The sequence below is a fragment of the Callorhinchus milii genome, unplaced genomic scaffold, assembly GCF_018977255.1.
Source record: "Callorhinchus milii isolate IMCB2004 unplaced genomic scaffold, IMCB_Cmil_1.0 Scaffold2, whole genome shotgun sequence".
Lineage (NCBI taxonomy): Eukaryota > Metazoa > Chordata > Chondrichthyes > Chimaeriformes > Callorhinchidae > Callorhinchus > Callorhinchus milii.
The window spans coordinates 115,480,611-115,493,688 of NW_024704743.1; the positions used below are offsets into that span (position 1 = coordinate 115,480,611).

Below are 13,078 nucleotides of genomic sequence, written 5' to 3' on the forward strand. Positions count from 1 at the left end.
GAATTTTGTTCTTGAGTTAGTGAACAGAACTCTTACCCTCTGATAGCACAGTAATATATCTGCTTTAAAGTGGAACATGTGACATCTGTTTAACCAAAGTAACCAAAAACAGCTTACATAGACACTTATATTATTTAACCTCAGAGTGGGACTAGGTTGAAATATACCTTCTATTTTCAGGAGAGGGGGAAGAATCAAAAGATTAAAAAATGATAAGCAGAATGCAGTAGATTAGCACATTGTACTTTCATTGTTAAGAAATTAGTGTTTTTATTGGCTGGAGAGTAGAGCTAACCAATTATTTCCACACAAAGTAACACTTAACTTTTTGCAGTAATTCAGTGTAGAAAATAGAATTGCAGTTAGCTAGCTTTATATTACCATTGTGTTAAAATATTGTTTGCTGATACTGAAGTTCAAAGCTTCCTAAAATGTTACTGTTCAGACACAAAAAATTGATGCATTTTACTCTTATCTTCTAAGAATACAAATAACCCTCTTGTCTTGTAACAATACTATTTTACCCACTTGTAAAATGTACCAGTATTTGATCAAATTGCGGACACTTTTAGAGGAAAATCCCTTTTTGGGTGGGTGCGTCAGAATTAAATATTCTCGGATCTGTTTCTCACAAATTGGCAGATTGGTTTATTTTTAACTTGGTCTTACTCATTTTTTTTGTTTGGTGCTGCTTTGGTCTGAACAGATAACTCATTCTCTACTCTTCCCGACAGCTTAATTGTTTAAACTCAGTCAACAAGGTTGTATTCAGTAGAATGAACAGTAATTGTTTTGCAGCTGAAGAACTATCTGTACCAGTGCATCTGGTATCCAGTCCACATTTGAAAAATGACACATTTTTCACAATGACACAAGTCAATTATTTCTTCGGGGACGAGAGGAGGAAGAATTAAGGAAGAGGATTTCATGGTCTCTGCTGTAACATGTTATTAGACTAAATAGTCTTGTCTTGAGCTCTGAGTGGTATTTTTTCATCAATTTTAAACAATGGGGGATATCGTAATGTACAGATAGTGCAGGATGGAAGAATAAGACAATGTTTTGTGTGTTTTCAAATAAAAAAAAGACTACTGCTGCTATTGACCATTTAGTTTGTACAGCAGAGTGACTGGGAAAATTCCTGATGATAGATTAGTGATTTAAAGATCACAAATCATTTCAATGGTTTCTCTTCCTGGAATTTCTATTTTTTAATCAATATATAAAGTATTTTTTGAAAATGGTTTTGTTGCAACAGTATCAATTGTTTCGACAGTAAGAACATTCTTCATCCTAGTTGTTGCATACAGTTTTTTTTAAGTCCAGGAGAGTCTATATAATGTTACCTTTGGGTGTTTTTAAAACTATACCCACAGGCTGTTTCAGGTCCCTGGTGTGGAAATGTGATTCTTTCCTCAGCCTCTGCTCCCACCATTCCTTTCACACCTTGCAAGCAACAAACAGCCAAAAGTGGTGTGTCTGGAGGTGGGTGTAAGATATAAAAACAATTCTGTGCCCAGTTCTGAAATCCATATGAAGATGGCACCAGCAATCTGAGACCTGCATTAGAAAACACTTGATAGCGTGATACAGGGGGAAGAGCCGGTTTTCAACTAATGTACAGTATTGTGATAATGCTACAGAGTCTTGAAGTAGAATATTTATTTAAGCGAGACCTAAACAACTACAAAAGAAATAGCAGAAAAAGTAGTTAAGTGCTGAACGCTTAACATATTTGCAGGCTGATCCTATTCTGTAATAGCATAATGGATTAAAAATTGTAAATAAATTACAGGAACTTTACGGCATTGGACTATCATATAATATGACCTTGTGCTATTATTGTTGGACGTACAGGCTTTGTTCTGTTTATCCTGCATTAATCTATATCCTGCATTAATCATATCTTTATCAGGTATGGAATAATCAGTGTTACCATACAATTTTACATTAGCACAGAAACTGATTGTTTGGCAAGCCAAGTCTGTTTTTCTACAAAATAATTCCACTGCTCTGCTAGTATCCATGCCTTTAATTAATACATTTTGCATCATGTCTGGAGGACAAAATGCTTATAAATCTTATATATATATATATAAGTAAGGTGTCTATTTTTGCAGGCTCAAGTATCTAATTTTCTGCTACTGTTTGTGGTTGAGCGAATTCCACATACTGCTCACCTTCTGTTTTCCAACTTCCCTTTCATTCCTTTTGTGATCATTTTAAATTTGTGCCCTCTCATTACTGATTCATTGACCAGTGGAAATAATTTATCCTATTTGCAAATTTTGGCCTTTTGTCAGTTTAGTACAGTATTTTCATTAGTCATCCAGAATGAGAAAGCAGTGTTTGCTAAATAATTTAAATCTAATTGTGATCTATCTGATTATTGGGTATAATTGGTTCAGTTTTGAAGGAGTGAAATGTTTTAATCATGGTTTTCATGAACTGCAGTTATGTTGACTTGCTGTAAAAGGTTTGATCTCATCCTAGAATACAAAACTATTTCACCACCAAGTTATTTCTTAAATGATTACTGAGTACAACCATTTGTGTGTCTGCCTGGCTCAATTCGTGGGTAGCACCTCTGAGTCAGAAGGTCGTGGGATCAAGCTCCACGTTGGAATTCTGTATAATTTAAACTGACACTCGAATGCAGTGCTAGGGTTTTGCTGCGTTGTTTGAGGTGCTACCCTTCAGGTAAGATGTTAAACTGAGGCTTCTGTCAAATAAATTCTTTGTTTTTTGTTATGAAATTGCCTTTCATAGTGCTCAATATGTGACAACTATGCCGGGGTATGTTTGAAAGTATCATGAACTGGTTTGTCTCTTTAACCAAAAGTGTCTGCTCCACCCAGTTTTGATTCGCTCAGCTCTCTCCCTCCATGCATTCATGTACATGTACACACAAACAAAACTTGTAATTGATATAGGCAGCAGTGCTTTGATTTTTTGGGGGGCAGCCACCACCCACTGCCCAATTCCCAGAAGAATCTGATTGATAGAATTTCAAAAGAATATATCAGGTGCTGCTAGGCTGATGATTTCCAAAACACTCTTTCTTGGACTGCCGAGTAAGAAACTAGTTAATTCAGTGAGTTGTCTGTCAGCTTTGATACTGAAAGAATCCTAGGCATACAACATCACGGAGAATCACAATCAAATCTTAATATTCCGCTTGCATAAACCAGTTGGCATCTCCTACAAATATGTAAAAAAAAGTTCAGCCTTTGGCTGACCTTTTTCATGCTGGATATTCAGTAATCTTGGATTAGTGTTTGTAAATGTTTCTGCAAAATGTGTTGAAACAGCACCAATCATTTGGGATCATTGTCAGCTGAGAGACTGGTATTTGAATTTGCAACTATATGGTCTGATCCTGCGCCTTGTGGAGCCTTTATCCACTTGGCCATAGAAGGAACTCTCATTGGTAATGTTTAAGACCTCTCCTCAACATTGCATTGATAAGCATCATATTTGGCTAGGCATACTGGATGAATTAAAAACCTGGAGAAGATACTGCAAAATAAAACTAAACATAAACAAAAATCCTTCCATTTGTTAGTTGGTGTTGGCCAACAAAATAAATGTTTTTGATTGAATATTTCTTGATTTATGTCACCCACCGTTCGAAACACTGACTGTCCAGTGCCTTGGAATGTCCGCATGACATGAAAGGCGCGATACAAATTTAATTTTGTTGTTGTTGTATAAATCAAGAAATATTCAATCAAGAAAAAACTGAAACTGCACTAACGATTGAATGCGGACTTTCCTGGACTCATGCAAATGTTCTTTTTGGGGGTGCTGCTTCTTGACGACCCCGTGGGCTACTGGTTGTTAATAAAGCCTTATGTCAATGAAAGTCTCAAAGTGCTTCATTGTATTTACTGTATGATTATAATCCTTACATTTAATATAGCAACTTTCACGTTGGGAGGCCGTTTTAAAGTGCTTCACAGCATTTGCAGGCGGAGTAAGAGCTACTGGAAATGCCATATCCGCATACAAATGGCCACTGGCATAGATTTCTGTTGTAGTCCCACTTCTCTGTTGAATGCCGTCCCAACAAGAAAGAAGCCATGACATGCAGTGAAAGTAGGCTAAGCATCCAACTCCACTCCATAGGATCAGTTAGCTAAACAGTGATCCACATTAGTGGTTTGAATTGATACATGTGGCTCGCCAAATAACTGCCTTGGTTGGTGCCAGTGAGCTGGTTGAGACCCTTTGGCTGCTTTTCTCCACCTTCTGTCACATTGACTCAATTGGGGAAGGTGGAAAGGGTTACGTAAATTCAGCTTTTAACTGATGTAGGTATGGAGAGTGCTTGTCATCTCTGACAACTGAGGTTTGTGCTGGTTAGCGAAGTGGAATGCCAGGCTGGATGGGCCGAATGTCCTGTTTCCGAGCTGTACCTTCTATGAATCTAATGTTGATGGGCTTCTGTTTTGTGGGTCAGAGAACTCGGACATTGCGTTCAGGCTTCTAAACCTCTTCTATGTCTTTTTACAAATTTTGTGAGTGACCACTGTTGATTTGAAGGGATTGACAATGCTCCCTCCCATACAGTTCTATCACCACTTTCTTAGCACAGCCCTATGTGCATTTTCTTCAATTTCTGGGAGCAGTCCAGTATTTAGGAATGTTCCCACAAGAACCTTTACTTAAGAACTTGTCAATCTCCCAGTCATTCATTTTTGCTATACTTGTTTTCCCCATTTCTCTTTGAACTTTCTCTCGATGATATGGACCAAGGTGAACGTAATCTACCAGATTCATATAGCAATTGCTAAATGGATGTAAATAATGTTGTTGTATTCTAAATATCATCAAGGCACCAGAAGTCTCTGTCCAAGAATTGAAACCCATGATACCTTATAGGGCATCAATGAAGCCTTTAAAACAGTGCAGTGGGGAAGTAAAGCAAATCCCTAGTAATAATAAGAATCCTTGCATTTGATATTATGCCTTTCACATCTTCGAGACGTCTCAAACCTCTTCATAGAATATACTGTAAAATGAATTGACTGTTTATTTTGTGGGCAAAACTGTGCAATTCTGCACAGCAGTTTCCCACAAACAGTCTTGGTTTGAGTGACCAAAATTATTATTATTTTAGTTTTTGATGAAGGGATTATTACCTTAGGAAAAGCGATCTGCCAATCGACTAACAACCGGGTTCCTACTTATTGTTGAACAGAGGCGTGTAGAGTAAGGAAACTTGCCCAACATTTCGCCCTGCCCGAGAATCGAACCCAGGTCCTTTTGCTTGCAAGGCGAGTGCTCTAACCACTAAGCTTCAGGACTCCACGTAGTGCTATATTAGAGGGATGATCAATGGGGAGCAAGGTAACTTAAGCCTCACAAATGACAACACGAACCAAAGAGAGGTCAATAAGATACTCTTATAGGGAGAGTGATGGAAAAGCTAAGGTAATTTTGAACAAATTTGATCAAAGCTGCTAATGGCATCCTAACCTGTTTTATAATCTTTGATATGGAATATGCCGGTATGGGATTGAATACTATTTATTACTATTCCATATTCAATAATTTAATCTTGTATAATATTTGGATATGTACAGCACAAATGTGAATTGTATATAATTGTTTTCACTTTTTTTTTCCTGCAGACGTTTCAAGCCCCTATCAACTGGCAGGTGAGTGTTCATTTTACTGCATGACCCAAGCTCTGAATCATTGTGCATTGCATTTGCATTGGTACAGACTTGAAAGAGATAATAGCTTTGTTGTAGCTTTTACAATAGACTTCAGAAGGGGACTATTGTATCATACGTTTATATCATGCATACAATGCATATTGTAGCATTGTGCAATATATTTCTGCTATAAATATATATAAAAAGAAAACATTGTCTTTGATTGCTTTGTGGATATGTAACTCGTCAGTGTAGAGGTAGTGAATAAGGTTTGCTTGGTGAAAAGAATGTTTAGGTTTGCTTGTGAAAGAAAGGATGTTTTACATGTTGCAGACTATATCAAATGCAAAGAATATTATTATTATTAGCTCTTGACTTTGTTACGCACTATTTCCAATTTTCAAAACTTGTAAGTTAGATTTGTACAGAAAGTGTATTAGTCCATCCTGAGCTATCATCCTTCATTCATTATTATTTGAAAGACATTTTTAAAAAATAGTTGTATCATTGTGTACAACAACAACTTGCATTTATACTATATCAAATGCAAGGATTATTATATAGCGCTCTTCATGCGGGGTAGCGTCCCAGAGCGCTTCACAGTGACGGAGTCTGACAACCAGCCAGAGGGAGGGGGAGGTGACCGTAACAACAACAAGTTGGATTTATATAGTGCCCTTCTTAGCTGGATGGAGTCTCAGAGCACTTCTGTAGGATCAAAAAGGAAGGTCTTTATGCAGAGTTTGAAGGTGGGGAGGGAGGGGGCAAAGTGGAGGAATTGAGGGAGAGAATTCCAGATTTTCGGAGCGTAGTGGCTGAAGGCATGGCCACCGGTGGTGGAACGGAGGGCACAAGGACAAATCAGTGTAAACACCAATCCATATGTCTAAATAGATTCTGTAATGAGTATCACACTTTTTGATGATGATATTAATGTATTATCTGCAGAGCTTGATAAACCTATATTTTGTGAGTAGTTTATGATAAATTAATTTTTAAAAAAGTAGGTAATTGTAGTTCACAGTGTTACAGCTAGAGTGCATTCATCAATCATTTCTGCTTGAGTTTTCCCTCTTGGCACAATGGAAGTATTTTGTTTCAATGCCCATAGTTTGGTTTATTGTGGAACCTTTCGTTATTAATATTTTATCCTGACTTTAATGTTTAAACCTTTTCACAAAAAGAGTTGATCCGATTTTTAATCACGTTGCTTGCTGTGGAATCAATGTAGTATCCATGTTTCACAGTTATTTAACAAATTACAAACAGACAGCAACTCTTTGAACTTTTGCTTTTTAATTTGGTTGAATCGAAAAATTCATCCAGTCTGGCCCATTCAGTCACATCTCGTACCTGTCCTGAACACAATATAAAATAGATGGGGAGCATCACACCTGATTATAAAACCAGAGTAGTAATGGTGCAACTCGCTGCTCTTAGAGTTGGTGATTATAACAGTGCATTCATGCTGAGCTGTGTTGCCCACCGGAAAGCATGTAAGGATGGTTTAAATTTACTTTGCGAAAGTCGATCAGGGATCTCATACAGAACCACAACGGGAGAGACGAGAGAGAGAGAGAGAGAGAGAGAGAGAGAGAAGGGAGAGAGATCAGCACAGTGCTGCAATAGTTTTGCTGCAATAAAGAGAGCAAATATCTCTTGGGTTTGTTTTTTTCAAAAAGGAAAAAATCAAGTGGCCCCTAAGCCTCTTGAATTTTATTTTAAAAAAAGCATGCTGCTACTTTTGAATTGCTTTTGTCAAAGATTGCTGCACAGTGAATAGAATCTCAGTGAGTATGGGATGTTAACAGTTGTAACTGCAGATTTGTGCTTTCAAATTCCCATTTGTGTGTTCAGTTCACAGTACTAATAAGTTGGCTGTACAGAGATATTAATTGAATGTGACAACTGCCCAGCTTCCACAGGGATCTGATCCAATTCAAATAAGTTTTTCATTTCCAAAGATTTTTCTTCCACTGCTCCAATGATTTTTTTTTCTAGTCGACAAGACGTGCACATGCACGCACTGACATGTTTTTCATGTGTCTCCACTCAGTGAAGATATCTAGGACATACAAGGGTCAATATGTATTTTCTAAGTTACTTGTGCATGATCACCTATCAACAAAAATACTCTGGTTCTGATTGTGGAAGCCACAAAGAACTCAAACACCACAGTTGATCCCCACACTCCCACCTCCTCTATTCCTTGTGTCTAGCCTCCTCCTGTAGGTGTGCTGTTCTATGTAAGATAGCTGGCCTCCAGTACCCCACCCAGCATGTGACCATTATTCATGAGTCTTGGCAGTGAGTGTTCGGAGGCTACTTGACAAGAAAAACAAAGACTAGATATTGGCAGCTAATTAACACTGCTAATAATAATAATAATCCTTGAATTTGAGAGGCAACCTAAAAAAAAGATAGACTACTATTTCAGACGTACTGCTTCAGCAAAATCTGAGTTCTGATCTTTCAGGCATGATTCCTTCAATGCACCATTCTCTTTTGAATGCTGATTGACTTCTTAGGGAATACCAGTTTGTTTTTGTTCCTGATTTCTAGTAGGTGTAATTTCTGCTTCCTGCATGTGTTTTAACAGTAGAGAACCTTATTTTAAATTCAAAGTACAGTATCTACTCAGATTGATTGTGTTACAAGTATTTGGGTGGTTTTGATTTCCATATTTAATCAGATGACAAGATTTTCACAATCCCTGCTGCCAGGGGAAAAGCGTAAGCCAAGTCCTGGAGCTGATCTGAGCAATGTTGGGATTGTTTCCAGTTTCAATTTTCCGAATGCACCATAGCCAGATTAGTCATTTATTTAAAATGCCACAGCAATTTGCATACCACAGTGTTGTACAGATTACTGGTTATCACTTTAAAAATCTTTACTGTCAAAATGTAAATTGGAATTAATGTTAATGGAGATTTACTTTCAACAAATCGGAAATCCGATATTGTGGAGAATATCTTGCTAATAATCATCTATTATGTTTGTTTTGTAGTGTTTTTCAAAATTGTCCAAATTAATCTGAAATTTCATTTTGGCTAAATTTTTAGCACTCTCATCCTCAAGTCAGAAGGTTGTGAGTTCAGGGTCTGTGGAGTAGTGGTTAGCATGCTCGCCTCGCAAGCGAGAGGACCTCAGGCAAGTTTCCTTACTCCACAGGCTTCTGTTTACCTAACAGTAAGTAGGAACCCGGTTGACTTTGGATGAGATGTTAAACCAAGTTCCCGATTGCTTATACACATGGATCTTAATTTGTAGATTTGCTGTGTGCAAATTACCTGCTACATTAGCCTGCAAATAAAATTATTTTTGAGATGTCTCGAAGACATGATAAGGTGCTATAACAAATGCAAATACACAGCTACCATACATAACAGTAACTCCTGTAAAGTTCTTTGAGATGTTTGAGATGTTTCCACATTCGGCGCTATATGATGATCCAAATGATTCTAATTATTTTAAGCAATAAATAGCCTCATTTGCTGTTTCAGTTCATTTTGCTATTTACATTTTAACTGTCATAAAGAAGTCTTAATGGTATAAGAAATCATATCATTCAGAGGATCTGTAATGTGTTACAATTTGATTTAAATTACTTTATGTGAAGGAATGGGAATTGTGAGTTTTTGCAAAAATAGTTATGCAAATTGAAAGGTCTTTCAACTGGTGAAAGTTTGCAAAATGGTATAGGTTTGAATGCATATACCTGTATATTTTACCGGGAATGTACAATATGGAATTGTGAGCAAAACATTTTATTAACAGTGTATTACATCTAGATGTATATATTGACTCTCATTCTTCAATAATGTTTAAGAAATAAGATGTTTTTTTAATTGAGTATTTGACTCTGCCCACTGATTTATGTTTTATCATATTTCCTAAATGTTATCCTTCATGAGCAGAATTTCAAACCATGGTCTCCACTCAAGCAAATTTCTAGTTTGATGTACTAACACATTTGAGGCACAGTATTGTTTATAACACAAATTGATTATGAGATGTGTGAGATTGTTTGAAAAGATATTCCTCCCAATACGTAGTGGGACATTTTTAACAACAGTTCAAAAAGCCTGAATGTTGTTTGCCTGGCATTTTTCATATGCCATACAGATATACCCATATTCCAATAGATGTTGGCCTATCAGAGGATTCATTTTCTGTCAGCTTAATGCAATAAATTGTAAGTTTTTATATAGATATATATATTTTAACTTAAGGGTTAAATGAACAGTAGACTTTAAAAAAATTAACATTCATTAATCATACATTAACAACGTGATAAGGCACTATAATCAAATGCACGGATTATTATTATTTTTACATAAAAAATAGAATTGAAAGGACGGCATTCAACCTGCAGGGCAAAAGGAGGGCATTCAGTCTGATATGATGCTGTTCTCTGATCCAAAGAATTAGATGCTGCATTATGAAGGGTCAACAAAAATTATGGGTGACACACATTTAGGTTGTTGCCAATGTCGCTTCCTGAGCATTGTATGTCTATATTAGGTGGTCATGTTGAGGCACAATGATGAGGAATTGAGCACTTTCCCATTTCAGTGCGAGGACCAAGTGTTACAAGTCCAGCAAATGCAGAACCTCCTTCCTATCTGTCAAAAAGGTATTATGATTTGAACTCCCAGCAAGAAAGGCCGAGTGCACCAATGGGATATTTCCAGCAGTACGTATCCTGATGTACATGAGTGGAAATTGGCAATTAAAATTGGTGTAAATTAGTGCCAAGTTACGGAATAATTGTGTTGAATGTTGCACGACCATGGGCGCTGGATTCAGACTGCCAGTTCTAATTTGTGTAATGGAACCCCAATTATCCACCTTTTTATGCAGTAGTAGGTTCATAGCATCGTGGAAAGATTTGGTACAGAGAACTAGATTTTCTTTTTTTTCTTTTTATCTTCTGCCTATAAAGGAATGTTTTTTGTCATGTGGGGACCTGCTATTTTTAGTTTCTGCAGCCCTTCCGAGCAGTGCAAATGACCTAAATTTATGGAGGCGAGTAAAACAATCCTTCCAATGAGGTTACATTGATTTTAACAGGACTGCTTTCAAGGTGAATTGGGAGTACTGGCTGAGTGTGTATCAGTACTCAGTAGTTAATAATTTTTCCTCACTGAGACAATGCTGGATCAAGGCCAGGCCCATCTGAAACAGCAGCTCAAATTAAAATCAGTGAAGTCGCTGAAGGAGACCAGCAGGTTACACCCAAACTTTTGTCTGGTTTCCTCATTTGTGCCAAAATACGTTTTCTCTCAATTCTATAAAGTCCACATCAGTCAAGTACTTAAATAGCACTCCATATCTGAGAGCTCCTCCAGCCCACTTCTCCTACTTGAGGTGAGAAGACAAAGAATTCTTACTTTCTGACGGTTGATGTTTGATTACACACACAAAAACCTCTCCCTTAAAAATCTTTCTTGTTTCATTTTATCTGTACTGTTGCAGTCATTGTTTATGAATGTCCCTTTCACTTTTCTAATGTATTTTTCTCGCTCAGTTGAAATTGAGGCTCATTGCTCCTAGTCAGTATTTGTCAGGACCTCAAAACTGCAGTTTAAAAAAAATTTGTATTTTTTTGCACTAAACCAAATATACAGATTATTATTATCCATTGAGATGGATTGTGAACTGGTTAACATGGTTAACTGGCCATGCTTTCAGATACTGTGCCCTGAAGGTTTGCAACTCTCTTCTCTGCATCTCTCTGCCTTGCCCCTTCTACCTCCCTCGCAGTTCGGCATCTTGGTCCACCACGTTAAACACTCCAGGCACTGCCCTGCCATGAAGGGCGCTATAAAATGCAAGTTTTTTTAATAAGCATGAGCATCATAAAGGGACTACATTATCAATGTTTATTAGTTCTTCCATTTCTTGGCTCTATTTAACAAGCTTTGTGTTCCATTCATATGTAGAATGTTAATGCGGTTGTGTTTTATTGAGCCCTTGGTTTACAGTGAAAGTGAAGTTGTGTTTGAACTGCAATTGCACTATTTGTGTATGGACATAAAGTCATTTAAAAGTAGGTGAAATCATTTTAAGGTTAAATGTTTGTTTCAATAATTTTTTTGTTAACAACAAAATATTTACAATATTTTCTTAGTATTGAAAGCGAATGCATAGGCAAAGAAAATGTTATCTGCTTAAGAATTATGTTCTCTAAAGAATAATTGGAGTCCTAGAATTCCAGTTATACTTTAGAGAATACAAACCTTCTTTCTTCTAGTTTATGCAGGTGATACACATTATGCAGAATGTAAACTAGCCTGAAGCTATACGACAACCAGATGCCAAATTGCCATTTTTTTCATATAATAATACTCTCAGATTAAATGGACTTTTGAAAAGGACAAGTGCAATTTCACCAGCAGTGTCTTTATCATTCATTACAAAAAGGTTTTAGGGAAATATATTTGTTCACTACCTTGTATATGCAGTGTTTGTGGGAATTGTTACTGCAAATTATTTTCTCTGTTTTGTAGTGCCGCCATTGAGCCAATTGATCTTAAATAACTTGGGGCTTTTTGCAGTAATTGATGACTGAAAATATAGTCATTGCGGAAAGTGCAGGCATAGTGTTCAAAGTTTAATATGATTTGGTTGAATTGAAAACATGGTAATGCAGACAATGTTGCATTGGGAAAGATAATCCATCCTGCTGTAATAGCAATGTGAAGATGATTTTACACGATGAGCCATGATAAAATATACATGTTTCAAAGATACATAATATACAAGTTTAACATTGTTGTGTTTCAGCAGGAAAATAGTTGAAAACAGTAAATTAATTAAGTATAAATGACATTTTATTTGTTATTAATTTGGCATCAAACTATCAAATGATTTTCATTTATGGAAAAATAATTATCTTGGAAGTTTTGCCACCTATTTACTGTTTCTCCTTATTTCTCTGATCCTTGAAAAAAAATCATTATAATATTTTGAACAGTTGCTTGGTTGTGTTTACTATTCAGCTGTCTGTCTACCCAGATGAATGATTTATTAGTCGTACGCTGACAAACTGTCTGGCTGTAAGTAATGAGTAATGTTTTCTATTTCCTTGATAACTTGGTCTGTTATTTACAGATGAAGAGTCAGTGAAATAATCTATGAGAAAAGTGATAGCACTGAGCTGCTTTTTTTTAAGAAAAAGCAGCAACTTAATTGGGGTCAGCACCTTGTGACTCGAGCAGCATCTAAACTATGTTGTCTTACTTGTGCCTACAGGGTTATACCTGCTTGTATCTGGGGTGGGGTAGTTTTCTCTGAAACTCAAAGGACCAGTTGAACTGAATATAGTGCCTTGAGACTGTTGCACCTGGACCTTTGAGATACAAGTATACCTACTTAAAAACATAAAAACGCTAGATGAAAAAAGACCAAGG

At 36.6% G+C, this 13,078-nt stretch overlaps 1 protein-coding gene across 1 annotated transcript in view; it reads left to right on the plus strand.

Annotated features, from left to right (window-relative positions):
- Window positions 1–5,636: 5,636 nt before the first annotated feature.
- Window positions 5,637–13,078, plus strand: part of ptk2aa (protein tyrosine kinase 2aa) — a 166,781-nt gene continuing 159,339 nt past the window's right edge. Inside the window, exon 1 of the mRNA XM_042332566.1 lies at window positions 5,637–5,663. The gene's annotated coding sequence lies outside the window, so the exon portion shown is untranslated. The remainder of the gene's footprint in view (window positions 5,664–13,078) is intronic.